Source organism: Macrobrachium nipponense, chromosome 16, assembly GCF_015104395.2.
Source record: "Macrobrachium nipponense isolate FS-2020 chromosome 16, ASM1510439v2, whole genome shotgun sequence".
NCBI classification, from domain to species: Eukaryota; Metazoa; Arthropoda; class Malacostraca; order Decapoda; family Palaemonidae; genus Macrobrachium; species Macrobrachium nipponense.
Genome location: NC_087209.1, coordinates 17,369,209 through 17,381,019, shown reverse-complemented (window position 1 = coordinate 17,381,019; position 11,811 = coordinate 17,369,209).

Below are 11,811 nucleotides of genomic sequence, written 5' to 3'. Positions count from 1 at the left end.
GTGTCGTGATACTTATTATACCAACGATTTGTAGAGTCCGTTGTTTTGGCAGCGAGCACCCAGTATCAATTCTTGAATAAAAACCAATCGCATCGTAAACTGTAAACGCAGAGGGCGTTTGCTGTGACCATCTAAATCTTGACATCGAAATTTTATTGTATTATATTATTATTATTATTATTATTATTATTATTATTATTTGCTTCGGATATAAGTAAAGGGAAACATTTTAGTAGTTTATCTTTATGTGTTTCTATCATAACTGTTCTAGCATGCCTCATCATTTCGTCCGAAATGCGATAGTGCCATTAGAGTACGTTACCTGGTGCACTGTAGGCATTACTAAATGTTTATTTCGGCGTCCTTTAGATTCCTAGCTGCATCCACTTTTTAGCCTATTACTCCACCTCCATTTCCGCTTCCTTTCTTTCTGTCTTGCTATCCAACTTCTCTAACTTTTCACAGTGTAACTAGTTTTCTCCAGGTATCACCTTTAGATCATTGCGCTCACCTGCTTTTCTTACCTTTATGTCTTTTGACTCGCTGTCCAACTGCTCTAATTCCCTCTTTTCACTGCCTATATATATGCTTGTCTTGATAGTCTAAATTTCATAGAAATCAAATGAAGTATATCGCTTCTTTTTATTGTGTGCAACTTTTTTTGTTTTTTATTCGTTTTTTTTATTTATTTATTTTTTAAGTTAGAGTAAACTGAAGGAAGAAGTTGTTTTACGCTAAGTAAAATACCTTTGGCCCATTTTTCAAAGGATATCAGTTTGACCTTGGTGAATAATGGCTGTGACCTCCAATATTCGTTAACATGCAATGCAAATGCAGTACATCAAATGCCCTACAATATTGGACAATTCTATTTCCAGCTGCCCATCCCCCCTCCCCCTCCCCCTCTCCTCCGACCACACCTTTCATGGCATTGGAATTTGTAAACAAAAACGTTAATATCGAGTGTTTGATTTAAAAGAGTTAATTGGTTGGCCTCCGTTATTTGTGTTTATTTCTCTTTGAATTAAACGGGCTAATGAAATTCATATGTCAGAAATGGTGGTTAGTGTTTGCCACTCTAAATTCAGATAGCTTTAGTTTGGAGTAATTATTTAAAAACAATGTTTTTTTTTTTAGAGGATATACCGAAAGGAATTCCATTCGAACGACTGTTGTCGTAATCGAATATATATATATATATATATATATATATATATATATATATATATATATATATATATAAATGTCCAGAGAATAAATATAGATAAATATGTATTTTTTTTTTGGGGGTGGGGGGGGGGGGGGGGGGCGGGCGATGGGCACCACAACTTTTAATGGAGTATTATGTGAATACGATTATTTTTTTCGGAGGTCGAATATTGGAATGTGAGTGAATTGCTTATAACATTTATGATTACTTTAAAATACTCCATGATTTTGCGAATTGAATTTTGGTAAATTGCTTGGTTGGTATCTCAGGAAAATTGGTTAAAAAAAAATATCGATTTTCGTGGGAGGAAAAATGTAGATGAGCAATAAAGATAAAATTTTACCGTTCGTGCAGAGTATATTAAAGACTGGTTTATCATGAAGACTTTTTTTTTTTACTCTCTTGACTTTTTAAAGTTTATCCTTCAACCATTTTATCGCAAACAAAAGGGAGAGGAACAACCAGTCTCTGAACTGGGTGAAAAAAAGAAAGCTGATAATTTTATTTTTGTTAGCCTTATTATATATTTATATCGTATTTTTTGTATTGTTTTTACAGCTGTGAGATTTAATATCTCGACTCTTCATAAAATGAGGCCTATGTACGCTGTTTTTATAAGTTTACCACTTGCCTGTTTGTAAGCGTGCGTATACAAACCCTTTTATACTATATGGCTTTCTAATTTGAATAATAACAAAATCATACTTTTAAACTGGAAGTGGAACTATCATAAACGTTCCTAATCCAGTCGACTGGCAAACAGCTTAATACTTTGCTCTCTCATTATGCTGCTCAAACTACCGTAGCTGGCAGCCAACCAAATTAACCCTATGGTTTTATTCAGGTGCGGATTTGCGACCCCTTGCCAATTGCCTTCGAGACAGGAACTCGTAACTTGGACATTCTATGTGTACCTACTTTTTTTTTTTTTTTTTTTTTTTGCCATAGCATTTCGTATCCTATTATCTTTTCACCATGCCAAATCGTTCAACTCAGTTGATGATAATCTACGCAGACTCGTCACTCTAATAACTGTTCTTTAATGTTTTATAAGGTAGTCAACATCAGGGTTTAGGCTTCTAATAAAACTTGGATATTCAGAAATTTATATCTAAATCGTTGCTCTTGTTTTACGTTATCCATTATTATTTATACCTATTTTTTATCCGTTATATGACATACGTCATCACCATGCTAACGTTCAATGTAATTATTATCACTTAAATTTATACCACATAGTTAAACAGGCTTTCGTGTTCTTATTTTCGCGTAATACTTCCCATAACTTGTTATTCCTTCCACTTTTATATGTTCATAAATATGCCTCCTCCAGCCGTCTAGCATAAACTTAATATAACTCATGTAACCATCTAATATATTTCTCCGAAAGGATATTGGATCTCTTACATCCCCCACCCCAGTACGTCAGGCATAAACGTAACTACCACAGGCCATCCAATGTATTTTTCCCAAAACAATATTTTATCATCCTGGAAGCAACCACTTTCCATCGAAAGTTTTCACACCCTCTTCTCTCGCCGGCAAAAATTATGGGTGCATTTTATTTTCTCTCATCTCTTCTATGCAGAAACATTTTCAGACAACCATGAAGGCAGCCCTTTTACGGCTACGTAGTCTGTCCAGATGCGGTCACAAGAGCTTGTAACAAAACTGGAAGTGCTCTGGAATATCTGTTGTCCACACATCACATTTCCAGCCGAGTCATTTTCTTTTCCAGAGCCACGTTATAGTCCTTTGACTCCTAAATTCTGACAAATAATAAAACTGGAAGTCCTCTGGAATGTCTGGTGTCCATATTTTGCATTTCCAACCTTTTATTCTCATTACTTCACTTTCCAGCCATGCCATTTTCTTTTCCAAGTTCACATTACATTCCTTTGACTAAGTTCTGACAGTTTATTATAAAAATTTGGCTTTCAAAATACACTATTTGGCTAAAATCACAGGGATTTTAAATGTTCGATAATAAACTTTATTGTCATGCATGCGTCGTGCAATTAACCCACTGTTGTGGACCAATAACTTTTTCATTTCCCCGCGCATATGAATTGCGTAATTAAATTTATGAATACAGCCAAGTTTATGAACACGATTGCATGTATATATAGGCTCATAATAATGCATTTACTGACCTTCATGACTTATTTCGTGGTGTGTTCTATCCTTGCGAAACAAATGAGAAATTTAAATACCAAATTTCTTAACTCTTTCACCAGGATGTTATACCTCTTTTAATGAATCTCTCCTCCTACAAAACATAATGCATTTTCCATTTGTCCCATCATAAAAACGAAATTGTGCAAGTTTCACCGTCCTCTCAATTAACTCTGTTTCTCTTTCTGCTTTTTTTTATTTCTCTCATTTATTTACCCTCTTCTGGTCTGAAACGAAAATAATTTTCTCTCAGCTTCCATTATACCTATTCAAATAACTTGAGTGTCAGAATGATTCTTTTAGGTCTCTCTCTCTCTCTCTCGCTCTCTCTCTCTCTCACGTCCTCTCTTCTTCCTCTCTCCTCTCTCTCTCTCTCTCTCTTCTCTCTCTCTCTTTTCGATTCTTATCAAATAAACTTCAGATCACAAACCGTCCCTTTATTTATTTATTTATTTTTTTATTACATTTTTTAATATTCCTATTTATTTAAATTTTTGTGGGGGGTTGGGTGGGGGGCTGCCTCTGCCTCTCCACCTTTCTGCTTTTCTGCCACTAAATGAATACCTTTGGCTCTACGGCCGCTGATTCGGTGAGCCCTCCGACGGGAGACCCGTCGAAGGAATATCGTTGACGCGGTTCTGAAAATGGCATTAGGACTGTGGACATTCGTGATGAGCCTAAATGCGCCCTGCTTCCAAGGCTAAATCGGGCCGCTGAATAATATTTTATGGGGTTATAGTCTAGTGTTCTGTAATGGAAAAGCGCCTCAAACGTCGTAAATAAATGACCGGTTATGATACGGGCAAGTCCATTTTTTTTTCGGTCAGATCATTTTTCTCCCTCTGGCCGGTTGGGGGCTTTCGATATTCTCTTATTTGCACAGTTGCGGTGGTTATGGATTCCCTTGAAAATCCCCAAAGAAATTCATTTCTATAGTCTTCAGTGGAACATTTCCATATTTACTTTTTGACACATTATAAGTTCTCAGAAAAGCTAAGACAATTTTTTTTTCTTGACTGTCCCGTATTCTCTTATTTGCACGGTTGCAGTGGTTATGGATTCCCTTGCAAACGTCCCCCCCCCCACCCTCCCAGAATCGATTTTCTTTTCTTTTGTTCAGTGGAACCTTTCCATATTAACTTTTTTTGAAACATTATAGATTCTCAGAAAAGCTAAGAGAAACATTTTTTTTATTCATTGTCCGATGGGGCTTTCCGTATTCTCTTATTTGCACGGTTGCTGTTTCAAAATGGATTCCCTTGAAATCAGTGAAAAAAAAAATTTATTTCCTCCTCCGTGTGGTGGAAATTTCCTTAACAGTTCAAGTGGCTATGGATTCCCTTGAAAATCAAAGAAAAAATTTGCATTTTCTCTGTCTGGTGGAACTTTCCATATTCTCTTTTTATGCCTTATAGATTCTCAGGAAAAAAACTATATTTTTTCCGCTGTCCAGTGGTGTTTTCCGTATTCCGTTATTTGTACGATTGCAATGGTTGAAGATTCTTTTGAAGGTAAAATAAAAAAGAAAAACTTGATTTTCTAAGCTCTCAGGTGGAACTTTATAATTATCCTGTCCGGTGGAACATTCCGTATTCTCTTATTTGCGCGTTTGCATTAGTTGAAGAAAACCTTAAAATTATTTTAGTCACAGATTTTCTTCAAAATCAAAGAAAATATTATTCAGATGAATTAACACCTAATACGTATCAATGCCGCAACTTATCGTATCAACATATTTGTCAATGCATTACTATGTGTAAATATACATGAACTCTAAAACCCTTAAAGGTTTTACAGTCATTTTTGAGTAAATATTCATAGGCTTTACATACATACATACATACATACATACATACACATATAGACATTTTCGAGACCACTGTTCCCCGCTGAGTTCCAATATCAATGTTTTAGGCAAACAGAGAGAGATAACGCAGTAGTAGCAGTAGCGATTTATGGATTAATTTAATTCTTGGTAGTAGGGGATACCGAAGGAGAAAATTGCTTTTTCGAAATAAAGTCAGTGTAAGAGGGAGCTCAATAATCATCGCTGGTGAAGAAGAAAATCAAGGTAGGTTTTGATAACTAATTATAATCAATAAAAAAAAGTTTTGGTGATTTATTTACTTTCTGAATTGTCATCTCTATGAGAAAGATGAGAAATTTGAACATTTTTAAGTACCCAATCTTTATTATTATTATTATTATTATTATTATTATTATTATTATTATTATTATTATTATTATTATTATTATTATTATTATTATTATTATTATTATTATTATTATTATTATTATTATTTTCTGTTCTTAGCGGTACACAATAATAAAAAAATTTGCGATTCGTGTATAATAAATACCCTTTACAAAGCTTTCGAACTATTATTATTATTATTATTACTATTATTATTATTATTATTATATTAACTTACTTGGAAGCCTTCCAGACTAAAGGATGAACATAAAAAGCATTATTTCTCAGTATTGAAAGGGAAGTTTATATGCATTTTCATTTTCATTTTGTTAAAATATAGATGCATATTTTCCAAGACCCGTAACCAATTTTAAAATTCAAGCTTCAAGTTGAAGATGATTTTTTTTCCGTACGCTGTGTAAATTCCAAGAGTACTTCCGTTAATTAATATTTTGTTTAACGACCTCCTCAATATTAATTTCCATGTTGCTTTTAAATGTTGTATATAACTTATTTTCCATGTTGTTCTTAAATGTTGTATATATTATTTTCCTGTTGTTCTTAAATTTTTTGTGTAATTTATTACCATGTTGTTCCTAAATGTTTGTATACTAATTATTTTCCATGTTGCTCTTAAATGTTGTAATTAAGTTATTTTCCATGTTGTTTCTTAAATGCTGTACACTCGACAAGAAAACTGAAGATACAGTTTTCATTAGCTTTCGTTCATCCAATTTCCCATTTGTTTTTTGCTGAAAAGACATAGTATAGCTAAATTTACTCTAGAATATGAATATACTGCAAATTATATCATATAAGTTTAAAACTGCAAAACAAAACCGTTCAGATACTTAAAAACACGATATATGCCGAAGTATAATTGGAATTTCTCAGATGTATTCGTTCATAGAGATCTGGTAGATAGAATGTGAATTTCTGATTTTAGTCTATGTATCACGACGACAATATTTACTCGTTTCCTCATGAACGGGGATATATTGCATCATCGTAAGTGGTGAATGCAATTATTTTAGTTTCTACAAACTGATGTTTGTATTCCAAAGCGATTAAAGTTAGCTGACGTCATGGCACTCAATATTGCAACGGCTAAGGTAGGTTGAGCAAATCTAGTTCCATCCGCAAGAGCGTTTTCTATGATGTGAGAGGAGCCCTAGAATTTCGAGCGGGAAAGCGCAAGTCACTGGATACTGGCTTACGTACGGATTTTGCACTTTGATTACTTTGACGTTGACATGGATCGAATGCCAGTTGCTGTTTACAAAAGCTACTGTCTTTTAAACATAATTCTTTATTAAGGTTAAAGTAGCATGTAAGCTCAAAGATTTTCTGGCTATATGCTCCCATTACAAAGCGGTTCGTAGTAGCCTACAGCCCTACACGACTGCCTTTCTTTGCCGCGAGGCTGAACGATCTCTCTACACATCATTTTTTGCACGATATAAAACTTTATTTGCCCGTGCAATACATATTGAGTTATTTTTTACTTAACACAGCTTTTTTTCGTGAATGATTTATGGATGAAACCCGATTTTCAAAAGTAAAGACTATATCAAGAGAGCAAGAATGACTGCAGCCTGTGTGAAATTTTCCGTCTTTTTACAATCTGAATGTTACGGCAACTGTCGAATGAAATAAAGATTAGGGTATGAATTACTTAGAGAATTAACTTGAATATTATGATCCTTCTAAAACATACATTAAAAATATATATTACCACTCAATCTCCCAAAGAAAATATATTGAAATTAAGTTGTTATAAATAGGCCTAAGCTTTCAAGTAAGCGATTTTGCTATCTCTCTCTCTCTCTACTTTTAAAACACATTTGAAAAAATATTACCACTCAGTCTCTCAAAATGAATATAATGAATTAAGTATCTCTATAGATAGGTAGGCCTATGCTTGCGCCGCATGCGCTCTCTCTCTCTCTTCCTCTTCCAAGTGGTTTTTCGAGCGGGAAAGCGCAAGTCACTGGATACTGGCTTACGTAACGATTTTTGCACTTTGATTACTTTGACGTTGACATGGATCGAATGCCAGTTGCTGTTTACAAAGCTACTGTCTTTAAACTAATTCTTTATTAAGGTTAAAGTAGCATGTAAGCTCAAAGATTTTCTGGCTATATGCTCCCATTACAAAGCGGTTCGTAGTAGCCTACAGCCCTACACGACTGCCTTTCTTTGCCGCGAGGCTGAACGATCTCTCTACACCATCATTTTTTGCACGATATAAAAACTTTATTTTTGCCCGTGCAATACATATTGAGTTATTTTTACTTAACACAAGCTTTTTTCGTGAATGATTTATGGATGAAACCCGATTTTCAAAAGTAAAGACTATATCAAGGAGAGCAAGAATGACTGCAGCCTGTGTGAAATTTTCCGTCTTTTTTTTTTTTTTTTTTTGTTTTTACAATCTGAATGTTACGGCAACTGTCGAATGAAATAAAGATTAGGGTATGAATTACTTAGAGAATTAACTTGAATATTATGATCCTTCTAAAAACATACATTAAAAATATATATTACCACTCAATCTCCCAAAGAAAATATATTGAAATTAAGTTGTTATAAATAAGGCCTAAGCTTTCAAGTAAGCAGATTTTGCTATCTCTCTCTCTCTCTACTTTTAAAACACATTTGAAAAAATATTACCACTCAGTCTCTCAAATGAATATAATGAATTAAGTATCTCTATAGATAGGCCTATGCTTGGCGCGCTCTCTCTCTCTCTCTCTTCCTCTTCCAAGTGTTTTCCTTTTTCCCCCCCATATCTCTCTCTCTCTCTCTCTCTCTCATCTCTCTCTCTCTCTCTCTCTCCACTTTTGAACATTTGATAAAAAATTATCACTTAATCTTTCAAAGGAAATATAATGAATTAAGTATCTCTATCGATAGGCCTATGCTTGCCCGCTCTCTGCTCTCTCTGCTCGCTCTCTCCTCTCTCTCTCTCTCTCTCTCTCTCTTCTATCGTCATAATATTTCATTCTTTGCTGTAATATTCCTCACGATTTCCATAAGTACTGCCCAAATTTTAAAACACTTTCTCTCATTGTTTAAGATCCGTCTTCAATTACCTATGAATTTTACGTCAGTTTAATGTCAAACATTACTTATAAATAAGGTTTAACAGTAGGTTTTAGAAAAGGATGATCGATATTCTACCCTGAACTGACGTTACCAAACCAACATTAACGAATAATATAGAACTTGTTTCTACATTCAAGTATATAATGAATATAGGACCTCTACAGAATCTTTATGGTGTAAAGTTAATGGAAATCTAGAAAGCAACAAACACTGAGTTTGAATAAGCTACGCCCCCTTTCTAGAAGGTGCCAGGTGTGGCATTATTTTGAATTGAACACTATATGTCCGAAGATTTAAAAAAACTGTATCTTAACATTCCTTGCCGATGTACATAAGTTATTTTCCATGTTGCTCTTAAATGTTGTATATAAGTTATTTATTTACTGATTAATTACTTCGTAAAGTACATAGAATAATTTAGGTGTCGTGAATATAGATAACTATAAAAATTGTATCAGAAATTTGCATCGCTCATAACATGATGAAATGAAATATGAAATTCAATAAGGAGAGAGAGAGAGAGAGAGAGAGAGAGAGAGCAAAACCTATTACTTCGAGCGACTATACACCGAAGCCTCCCTATTTATTTTAAGGTAGGCTCCTTATTTATTTTAGGGTTATAGACGATCGTAAATTTCCCCTCCGCTAAGTTTTTTGGACGCAGCCAAAATCGGTCGTCATGGTTTTATGAATGGGTTGTGGGGGGTTGGGGGAGGTGGGGGGCACAGCATTGCCCCGTCAGCATCTTTCACTGGACCCCGTTCAGTTAGGTAGACTCACGGGGGCGAGAGAGATTGATGGCCCCTTTTGTTGGCCCGGTTGGTTTAGCAATTGGCTCATGAAAAAAAATATAATATAAATAAATAAAATTAAAAATTGTTCAGAAATAAGGTTGATAAGGAATTCATGGAAATATATATTTATGTTTATTACGTTAAGTCATTTTCAGTATAATTTTCTGTTACGGTGATCATTCTTTACTTTGTCAAATAGTATATGAATGCAATATCGTTCTCAACAGATTCCTTTATATCTATTTTAACGGATGAAACTGAATTTGTAGTTGCATATTAATTTTTTTTCTTTACATTTCTCGTTGGTAGATTCTTAATCAATTTTCTTAATATTTAGAATATGAATTTTATATTCTTTTACATTTTAAATAAATCGGTTGGAATCCATCTTCACTCCACGTCTTTCCATTATTGAAAAGACTAGATTCTCTACATTTTCTCTTGAATATTTAAAGGAATCTACTTCAGTTTTGCAGCATAGTTTCTCCATCCTGCATTAATTTTGCACGATGATGCAACATTATCGCTCTCGCGGCTTTGATTCTGGGAATTGAAAGAATTTCAGAAGCTTCGCCTCATCTGAACCTTATGTAGAAATTCCTTCCTTTAACGTCGAGTGAAGCGTCGGGTTTGATTTCATGGTCAAGTTGGCGTTACGAGTTTATTGATATATATATATATTTCTTACGAAGAGTTTGAAGGCGCTTTGGTATATGCGCACGCGCATAAAGAATGTGTAACCTATAAGTGAGAGAGAGAGAGAGAGAGAGAGAGAGAGAGAGAGAGAGAGCAAAGTAATTTTATATACGCTTGTGCAAGTATGAATGTGTGTTTATAAGAGATAGAGAGAGAGTATGAATGTGTTTATAACAGAGAGAAAGATACTCATGTGCTAGTATGAATGTATGCCTGTAAGAGAGAGAGAGGAGAGAGAGAGAGAGAGAGAGAGAGAGAGAGAGAGAGATGGCAGCTCCAACGAATTAATTAGTCTTTCCTATGATCTACCGTAATAGCAGATCATAACCTCTCTCTCTCTCTCTCTCTCTCTCTCTCTCTCAATATACATAGTGTATATATATATATATATATGTATATATATATATATATATATATATATATATATATATATATATATATATATATATATATATATATAATAAGTATGGAGACAGGAGCAATCACTCAGGGATAAACATATTGGAGTAGGGAGACGCGTTTTGTCTTTCATCCATTTATTAGCGCCGACGTTTCGTATCAACTTGATACATTTTCCAGGCTGAAACGATTACACATCAATTGCGTATAAGTACAAAAAGATACACACAATGTTTACCAACACCAAATTAAAAACCTTTTAATAAATTAAGAATAAAACAGAGTAAAAACAGAAACACAGAATAACAGTGAAAGGGCTAGGAGCGAATACAGAGAAACAAATAATTAAAAAATAATAATAATAATAATAGAAAAATATATAATAATAATAATAATTATTATTATTATTATTATTATTATTGTTATTATATTTTTTGCTTATTATTATTATTATTTTTTAATTATTTGTTTCTCTGTATTCGCTCCTAGCCCTTTCACTGTTATTCCTGTGTTTCTGTTTTTACTCTGTTTTTATTCTTAATTTATTAAAAGGTTTTTAATTTTAATTTTGTGTTGGTAAACATTGTGTGTATCTTTTTACTTATACGCAATTGATGTGTAATCGTTTCAGCCTGGAAAATGTATCAAGTTGATACGAAACGTCGGCGCTAATAAATGGATGAAAGACAAAACGCGTCTCCCTACTCCAATATGTATATATATATATATATATATATATATATATATATATATATATATATAATATATATATATATATATATATAAATCATTCATACACAGAGCATCCGTCCAGCTTCAACTGCGGAGTAACAATCTCTCTCGCTTCGTCAAAAGAATAACTGAACTGAAACTTTACAATGGCTTTAATCTACGTATGCGGTGAATGTCACAAATGTCGAAATCTCTCTCTCTCTCTCTCTCTCTCTCTCTCTCTCTCTCTCTCTCTCTCTCTCTTCTATCCAAACCGTGCCCGGGAAGCCATGGGAATAAAGGGCAGAGAGATTCCAGCAACGAGACCGAAAGTTTTAATGGGAACAGTTCCAGGTTACCCATTCCCAGAAATAGCATCGTCAGCAGTTTTCTCCTCGATGTCTTGATTATTGTCGATCATATCTTTAAGTTTCTTTGTGGAAGGTGGCGGCTGTTCTTTTCCGTCGTAGAAGTTTACTGCTCTCTCTCTCTCTCTCTCTCTCTCTCTCTCTCTCTCTCTCTCT